The 9,026-nt window shown below is 47.1% G+C and overlaps 1 protein-coding gene across 8 annotated transcripts in view; it reads left to right on the top strand.

The window, feature by feature from the left end:
• Positions 1-9,026, top strand: part of ZNF384 (zinc finger protein 384) — a 36,158-nt gene that overhangs the window by 434 nt on the left and 26,698 nt on the right. The gene's annotated exons all lie outside the window — the stretch shown is intronic.

The following is a 9,026-nucleotide window of genomic DNA, read 5'->3' as shown; positions in this document are numbered from 1 at the left end:
CAATCAGATCTTCCCATCAGGCAATGGATCCATAGTTTGTTTACATCGAAATCCTATTGTGAGCCTCCATTGTGTTTGTTGTAATTCTGCATTCTACAGGCTTGCTGTACCATATTTCTATTCACATAGATGTCAGGGCAGGAAGTGATGAGGAATCTCTCCCGCAGGGATGCAAACAAAAACATATTGTAGAGCGGGGAAGGGTGGAAGCTTCCCACACTGGTTTCTGATTGTTGCCTGGGCATTCCTCTATTGGTGACAACTGCGTCCCCCGTTTCTTGGGGTGTCACCGGGACAGGAAGCCAGGTAACGTCTCAGGGAAATTTTAACTCTTCTCTGCAAAGCTGCACACATGAATGTTAAAGCTTCATCTTATGCTGATAATTTGGGTTCCTTCTAAATCTCCTCATCAACCAGCTTCCTGTTTTCATCACATTCCTTATATTAGACCCAGTGATGTCATCCCTGGGTCTCTCTGCTTCCCTTTGCAATGCAGGCAGATCCTTCCTGAATACATCACATCACCCGGCCTCAGTACTCCTCTCAAGAGCCCTCAGCCCTGATGCCAGCAGTGGGCTGGCTCTTGGGAGGAGCTATGTAAATATCAAAATGTCTTGATGGGTAGCTAGCTGTCAGTCTATGGGTTTTTCTAGGCAGGCTGTATTGTCTTAGGACACCCACCTGTGACGATGAGCCTCCTTGATTGACAGAACTGAAATCCAATAAATGTAGGGGGGGGGCAGGGTGAGTTAGGCTGTGGAGGAAAGTCATAAATGATGCTGGAAGTGCTCCAGCCAGGAAATGAGGCGGGCTCTGTCTGACTTGCTGCAGCTTCTAATGTACAGGGTGAGAAGCTTGCAGTGTGCAGTGATATCAGAGGAAGCAATTTCAGTCCAGGAGAGGAGCCGGTACAACTGTGCAAGACTGAAGGGGAGGCCGGAAGTCGGATAGAAGACTGAAGGGGAAGTCGGATAGAAGACTGAAGGGGAGGCCGGAAGTCGGATATAAGACTGAAGGGGAGGCCGGAAGTCGGATAGAATACTGAAGGGGAGGACAGAAGTCAGATATAAGACTAAAGGGGAGGCCGGAGGTCGGATATAAGACTGAAGGGGAGGCCGGAAGTCGGATATAAGACTGAAGGGGAGGCCGGAGGTCGGATATAAGACTGAAGGGGAGGCCGGAGGTCGGATATAAGACTGAAGGGGAGGCCGGAGGTCGGATATAAGACTGAAGGGGAGGACGGATATAAGACTGAAGGGTAGGTCGGATATAAGACTGAAGGGGAGGACGGATATAAGACTGAAGGGGAGGACGGATATAAGACTGAAGGGGAGGACGGTTGTAAGACTGAAGGGGAGGACGGTTGTAAGACTGAAGGGGAGGACGGTTGTAAGACTGAAGGGGAGGACGGTTGTAAGACTGAAGGGGAGGACGGATGTAAGACTGAAGGGGGGGACGGATGTAAGACTGAAGAGGAGGTCGGTTATAGTGAGGACGGATATAAGACTGAAGGGGAGGACGGCATTCAGGTTCGTTCTACACAGAAACAAAGAATTTTACTCCCATTGTAAGCAAATAGTTAAAGTTCATCTAAACCTGAGACCAGCAATGACATATCGCAGCTCACCGGTTCCCATAGATGTGGCGGCTGCATTCTTTCTTTTTTTCCAAGCTTTTATTTGCACCCTGTGATACCCCGTGGTATTGAGGAGGGGGACGGAGGGGGGTCTTCTGTAGTCCTAGATACAGTACAGTGAGTGAGCGTTGTCACCCTACGACAGATGAAATGATTTCACTGGTATAGTTAAAGCTGAACTCCGGGGGGAAGAAAATCCTTTGCATTGGCTCCTCCTCCTTCCACTGGATAGGTTACCTGCTCGTTGTGCCCGGCCCGAGGTATGATGATAAATAAGGTGATCTACTCGCTGTATTCCTCCCACCCCCGGCAGTTACGCTACAGGGCTGTGGGCGGGCTCTCGGCTTCTTTTCATACATTGCAGGACTGCTGCTCCTGTATTGTATAGGATGACATCACAGACCTGCTACTAGCTGGGCAATGAAGTAAGCATGGCGTGCCCTCCTGCGGTAATGGCGGCGTGCCCTCCCGCGGTAATGGCGGCGTGTCCTCCTGCGGTGATGGTGGTGTATTCCGGAGGAAAATGTATACAGCCGTTACCAGCTGTTTCATACAAGTGATCGGGCGGCTCTACAGCTCTCTGATGTCTTGTATGTTAACAAACAGTATGCGAAACCACCCCCCTCCGAAGCCGCGCTTCCAGCACCGCTGCCGGTTATCATCATTGGACTGGCACAGCGGCTGCTCACACTGTAAACGGAGGAGAGATCAGCATTCTTCTACTTGCTGATCTCTCTTCTGATCTCCAAGGCCCTGTTCACACAACGTCCGTTTTCTGTGCTGACCGAATCCGTACGCTCCTGCACTAAAAATGCATCCCAATGTATCCCTATGTGTTTTATGGGCTACAGTTCTCACGTGCGCAGTCCGCTCAGGTTACGGCAGAAAAAATAATGCATGTCACATTTTGTACGGTCCGGAAACGCAAAACGCTTCAAAAACGCACTGCGCAGCAGCTAACATACTAACAGCACCACTCCAGCAAAAAAAAAATAATAATTTTTTTTTTAACTGGAACGCATAAAAATATGCTGCAAAAACGCACTGCATCAGTCTGCTGATCAGGACCTGATATCATGTGAACAGGCCCTAATGTCTGAAGTGATGTGTATTATATGTGTGTTACATCACTTCCGCCTTCAGCTCTCATTTCTCTTGCTGCTGCAGCCAGAGAAGAAGATGGTAAAGCAGATCTCTGCTTCATAAGCTTTGGGGGTCCCTGGGTGACATTAGGGGCCTTAGAGACTCTGATGTCTCCATAAAGAGCACCTGTCGTATATTTGCTATCACATTGGGGGCTTCTTAGGTAGTTTTTCGTTATTTTGCGAGCGTGCGCAATTGGAAAGCTTGACATGTATGGTGTCTATTTACCCGATCTGACCCCGTCTTTTATATTTTACCAAAAATGTGGCTAATAATGTTTTCTAACATAACGTAGGGAAACTACCACTAAAAGAGAGCTCTATGTGTCCCCAAAATATGGTATAAAATGAATTTCAGTACAGCGTTGCATGACGGAATAAACATCAGTCAAAGTACCGCAGCACTGAGAAATGGCCTGGCCAGGAAGGGGGGTCTAACACCCTGGGCTTCAAGTGGTTAATAAATGTTCCCGAACATATTTTCATGCTGCTGCTTTGATTTTTTGTTGTGTTTTGTCACTGCGGTCTGAACGTGATCATCGGTTTGATTTACTAACGATTAGTAAATTGAACGAGCGTTCCCAAAACACATTTTTATGGAGATTCTGCTGGTGTACTGGACCACCTTTTGTCTCTGGATCTGCTGATGGCGTTGGCATGCTGCCGCTGTAATCTTTACCTATGCATTGTTTTCATCACGTGTATAGTTTATATCACCTTACAGTGGATTTCGGTGTGAACCTGTACTAGGGCGGAAACAACTAATCGAATAAATCAATAATGAAAATTGTTGTCAATGATTTTCATTATGGATTTGTTGGTCAGTCGATTGGTTGGGCTCCATACAGCCTCCCTCTCCCCGCCACCGGCAGACACGGCCACACCATTCCTGGACTCACCCGGGGCGGGTTGACAGGCAGGGCCGTCCCAGTGAAGAGAGCTGAGGAGTCTTGGTGTAGCAGCACACTGCCCAACATTTGAGATGCCGGGGAACTGGGGACGCACTGGCTGGGGCCCGGGAACTGTGGCAAGCGCTGAGCAGAGCGTGGGGAGGCTTCGTCAACAGGGTTCAAGTGCGCGGCCAATCCGATTCCCCCAGACAAAAGCGTCTGGTGAGAGGAGTCCAGGAGAAAAGTCCGCTTGGTAATGTTTTTCTTCCTGCGCAAGTTCTATCTGTGACATATGTAACATATGCCAGGGGTGAGAGCTGTGCAGAGAGAATCAATATGATCTATTACACAATAGAACATTTAATAATTAACTAATTAATATTAAATCATTTTTTTTAAAAAATGTATCCGATTAATTGGGAAAAATAATCGGCAAACTAATCGATTTATGAAATTAATTGTTAATTGCAGCTTATTTAGTTGTAGTCAATGATTAAGTTGGGAACCTGCAGGATATAATAATTAATGGGCCCTTCCTGATGCCTGCACTCCGGTCCTGATGTCCTGTAAAGTGTCTTGGGAACATTAAAGCCGACCTTTACCCACGTTGACTAAAAATCACTCTCACATTCATTAAACATATTTTTATTTTACTTACAATTTTTTGTTTTCTACTTCCTGGTCCTCTTGGTCATTAATGATGTAATTCTGCACCAGCATTGCATCCTGGGAAGGTTACACCAGCAGAGCATTGATGGGTAATCTCGTCTGTAATCTCAGGAGATCTCAGGGAAAGGCATTTTCCTCCCCTGAGATGATGAGCATGGTCACATGTCCTAGTCACATATGCCAGAGTTCCAGGAAGTAAAAGGAGAGCTAGTAACCTGCCCTTAGTAAAAATGGCCGATGTGAGAAGAATGGGAAGGAAAAGAAAAATAAGGTTATGTAAAGAATACAAAACCGGCAATTATCTAGTTGGTAGATCACTAAACATTTCTAAAGGTGTCTTTGTTATTTTGAAGATCAGGACAAAGTTCCTCTTTAGGTAGTGAGGCGATTGTGTATCACCAGCTCTAAGCCAACCCCTCCCTCCTGCATCAAACTATTGACCCATCGCCATGATGGACAAGAAGCGATGACTATGAAAGTGGTAGCTGTGTGCCTATCCGAGCGTGCTGCCTTTTAGGACAGGGTCACACCTGGGCGATCCAGAACCGCACGAAACTGCGCGGTCGCGGATTTGCACACCACCTTCGCACTGGCGGTCCCATTATTTTCTAATGGCACCCCAGTCAGATCACGGGCTTTTCCATCGCGATCCCGTCCCATGCAATCGCGCACAATCACATATTTTTTTTAAAACACGCCGTGCGTGTGGACAAAACAAGGTACATGTACCCTTTTTCAGTGATTGCCGCAGGAATCTAACCCCATTGAAATCATCCGCTGTGTGCACCTGCATCGCGCCGTCCTGGGATCGCCGAAATCTGCACCAGCCCTTAGTGGTCCCGGTGTAGTCTGCAGGATCTCAGGTTGGCACGCAGCCACTGCGAGGAATTTTATTTTGAATGAAAACCAAAGATGTATTGCTTAGTCCTAGCCACAGATTGAGCTCGGCATTGTCAGTTGCTCTTTAGAACGGATTGATTGGCCCCAAATTGTGCATCAATGTGCCCGGCCTGTCTCAGTGCTGGAATGGTGATATCATGCTGAATTGGAGATCTATTTAAAGCTGAATTCTTGGTGCTAAAATATACATATACAGGTAGTCCCCGGGTTACGAACAAGATAGGGTCTGTAGGTTTGTTCTTAAGTTGAATTTGTAGGTAAGTTGGAACAGGTACGTTTTTAAAGTGTAACTCTAGCCCCAAATTTTTGTTTTGGATAGCATTGGGAAGGGTTAACCCCCTGTAAAGTCTGTTTTGCTGTGTGTGCCCCTGTTCAGAAGATTTCCTCTCACTTTCTGTCCCTGTGACAATTGGATTTTGAACATTTTGGGTTGTCGTGGACACAAGGATTGGTGATAAAGCTTCAGTGGGGACAACTTTTTCCCATGATCACTCTTACAGGAGTGAATTTCCCTTCCTAGGGGTAGATTTCCTTTCACTTCATGTTGTCTCAAGGGTCCTGTCCAAATCTGGCCTTTGTGTATGTGAGATAGGGACCCTAGATTGGGGGCAGGGACTGATGTGAATTTGCAGTTTGTAAAACACTGTTTAAATTGTCGGCGCTATATAAATGCTACTTATAATCACCATGCTTTACATAGCTTGTGCAGAGCTGTGGGAGGGACCCTGCAGGCTCCACCTACTACAGGCTGCCTGTAGAAAACTACAGGAGGAGGCGGAGACAAGACCAGTCACCCTGCACAAGGAGAGAGAGCAGCAGTAACTGGTCTTCATTACAGGAGGGGGTGGAGACAAGACCAGTGACCGGTCTTTATTACAGGAGGAGCAGAGAGTAGATCAGTGACCCTGCACAAGGAGAGAGAACAGCAGTGACCGGTCTTTATTACAGGAGTGGTCGGAGACAAGACCAGTCACCCTGCACAGGGAGAGAGAGGAGCAGTGACCGGTCTTTAGTACAGGAAGAGGTGGAGACAAGACCAGCCACCCTGCACAAGGAGAGAGAGCAGCAGGGACCGGTCTTTATTTACAGGAGGGGGTGGAGACAAGACCAGCCACCCTGCACAAGGAGAGAGACCAGCAGTGGCCGGTCTTTATTACAGGAGGCGGCGGAGGCAAGACCAGCCACCCTGCACAAGGAGAGAGACCAGCAGTGGCCGGTCTTTATTACAGGAGGCGGCGGAGGCAAGACCAGCCACCCTGCACAAGGAGAGAGAGCAGCAGTGACCGGTCTTTTATTACAGGAGGCTCCTACACAGATGCAAAGTACAGGAGTTGTCATGATGGATTACTGCACATATCTGGAAGAAACACACAAAGCACACCAAGATTTCATGAAGAACACTCAGGACTCTTGGATTTGGATTTCTCAGTATTTGTTTTGCTGGAATTTCTGCTTCAATGTGACCGTATGTGGCCCCCGGAGAAATCCTGAGAACTCCCCATTTGTAAAACAACCATCAATTAACTGATCTTCAGCTTGCAAACTTTCTTTACCAGGAAGTCGTAATAGAGAGGGACAAGAATGATTCAGTCTCGCCAACATAGCAGCGGACACGACCTGCCTTTGTTTTAGTCTCACCGTGTCATATGGAACAAATTAAACAGATGACTTTTCCTCCAGACAATCGTCTTGTGTTACACCCAGATGCCTTCTGTGTAACCTAGGAGAGTCTGCGCTGAAAATTCTCCATGTTAGTCTGGATGTCGATTCCCCCTGTGAATGAAAATACATTGGATTTATTATTTTGCCTTGTGTCAGGAGCGGTGGCGGCACTTTGTTTGGTTTGCTTCGTCCTGGCCCATAGACTAATGCCGATAATTATCTCTTCCATTGCTTATGCCAGGGGTGGACAAATTATTATTTTCCTAATCGATTAGTTGGCCGATTTTCGATTAATCGGATAAAATAAATGAAATCAACACCATCCTTAATTTTAAATTAAAATACACAAACGCCGTGTTACAAACATAAAGTTTACTTGCATTTACTGCATGCACAATGTTTTGCAATCGCACTGCACTGGAAGGCACGGCATAGCGGTACTGTTCGTTCCAGTGCCACGAATGGCACTGCAACGCACCTCCTGTAGCAGAATTTGTCAGGCCGATACCGAAAATGACTCCCCCCACCTTTTATAATTATTTTTTAATTGTATTGTAAGCACATGGCGCTTGATTAGCTTCAGCCAGGGAATGACTGCTGCCGGTGGCAAGATTCCGAAAATGGCAGCTGAATGTAAATACAGAAGGTAGTGGGCGGGTGCCAAAACCTGCTTGCTATTGGCCATTTCAAATTGCAATAGCCAGTAGCAGGCTGGCCATTGCACCCACCCACTGCTTGCTGTGCCCCCCTCCGTGCGTGGAGGAGAGAGCTAGGGGATCCAACCAACTGATCAATGATGAAAATGGTTGACAACTATTCTCATTATCGATTAGTTGGTTGTAGCCCTATAAATGAATATGGAGTTCAGGAGCCAGTCTGTATAATCCAGGAGCCAGGAGGATTTTTTTTTTCAGGAGCCAGCTCCATAAACAACATTAGAAAACCTCAGAACTTAGAAGCCAGCTGTCATTTTTAAGAAGCATTGGCTACCTGACTCCTGTGATTTGTCCAGCTGTGCATTGGGGGTTTATATCGCCTCTGCTTTTCGGGTAATGCAGATTCCTCAATCTACAGCTAACCGTCCTGCTGCCATCGGGTTTCTGACCGTTCTGAACCAGAAAGTGTTCAGAGCAAGGCCATCTTTAGTATTGATTGGACCCTGGGCAAACACGTTCTTGGCCCCCCTACCCACCTGAGCCATGCAATTTGTAGATGTCAGAGGGAGATGTCACACGTTCATGTTACATGGCGTACTGCAGGGGCGGAGCTACATTATGCAATGACTATTGAATTGTAAACAGCAAGGTACCGCGTGTGTATCTTTTGCGGGCTCTAGGGGCAGCTGCTTTGGGCCCCACAACAATGACGGCCCCTTTTTGCCCTGCATTAAAGTCAGCCCTGCTTCAAGGTAAGTGTTTCTGGGTTCATTCAGCCTAGAGGTAGCCGCAGATTAGAAGTTCAGCCATCTCCTCCTGGTCTTCATCCTGAATCCTCCTGCAGTGGTGCCGGGCTCAAAGAGGACAAAGGTGATCCTGGGGACCACAAGAGCAGAGCCGGCTTTGTTGATTGCTTTTTGCTGGGTGGTCATCAAAAAAAATCCCCTGGGGGGAAAAAAAGACAGGAGGACTTCCAGAACATACGGTTATTAAAGCTTTTCTCATGCTGTCACATAATTGGATTACTGTATGTGTACATGTTTGGGGTCAGAATATTGTAAATCCTTTTGTCAATGTTCTGAAGCTGAACTAGGACGGAATACGTTTAAGTTCATATTTGGATTTCTATTTTTTCAGTCCTGTGAGTTAGAGGACCCGTCCATGCAGCTCAGTCAGGTTGGTGACTTGGCGGTATAGCAAAGCAATCCTGGTCACCCCACTGCTCACAGCTTATGATTGGACAGTGATGGAGCAGCCGCATACTGATGAGCTTATTTCTCCAGTCGCTATGCTCTCTCATGCTCTCTCATCCTATCAGAATGTTCAGTATATGCAGAACGCCTGATCCCAATCCTGCCTCCCCCTCTCTCAGTCTCAGTTCTGCTGTACAGGGGATTACAGGGGGCTGATGGCAAGCCTAATTCATGTACTTAACACTAGTTGCCTCTTTAACCCCTTCATGACTGAGGCC

The sequence above is a fragment of the Nanorana parkeri genome, unplaced genomic scaffold (assembly GCF_000935625.1).
Source record: "Nanorana parkeri isolate BGI_ZX_2015 unplaced genomic scaffold, ASM93562v1 scaffold113, whole genome shotgun sequence".
Classification (NCBI taxonomy): domain Eukaryota; kingdom Metazoa; phylum Chordata; class Amphibia; order Anura; family Dicroglossidae; genus Nanorana; species Nanorana parkeri.
The sequence above is the reverse complement of the archived record's forward strand: the minus strand, read 5'-3'. Positions and strand labels throughout refer to the sequence as shown.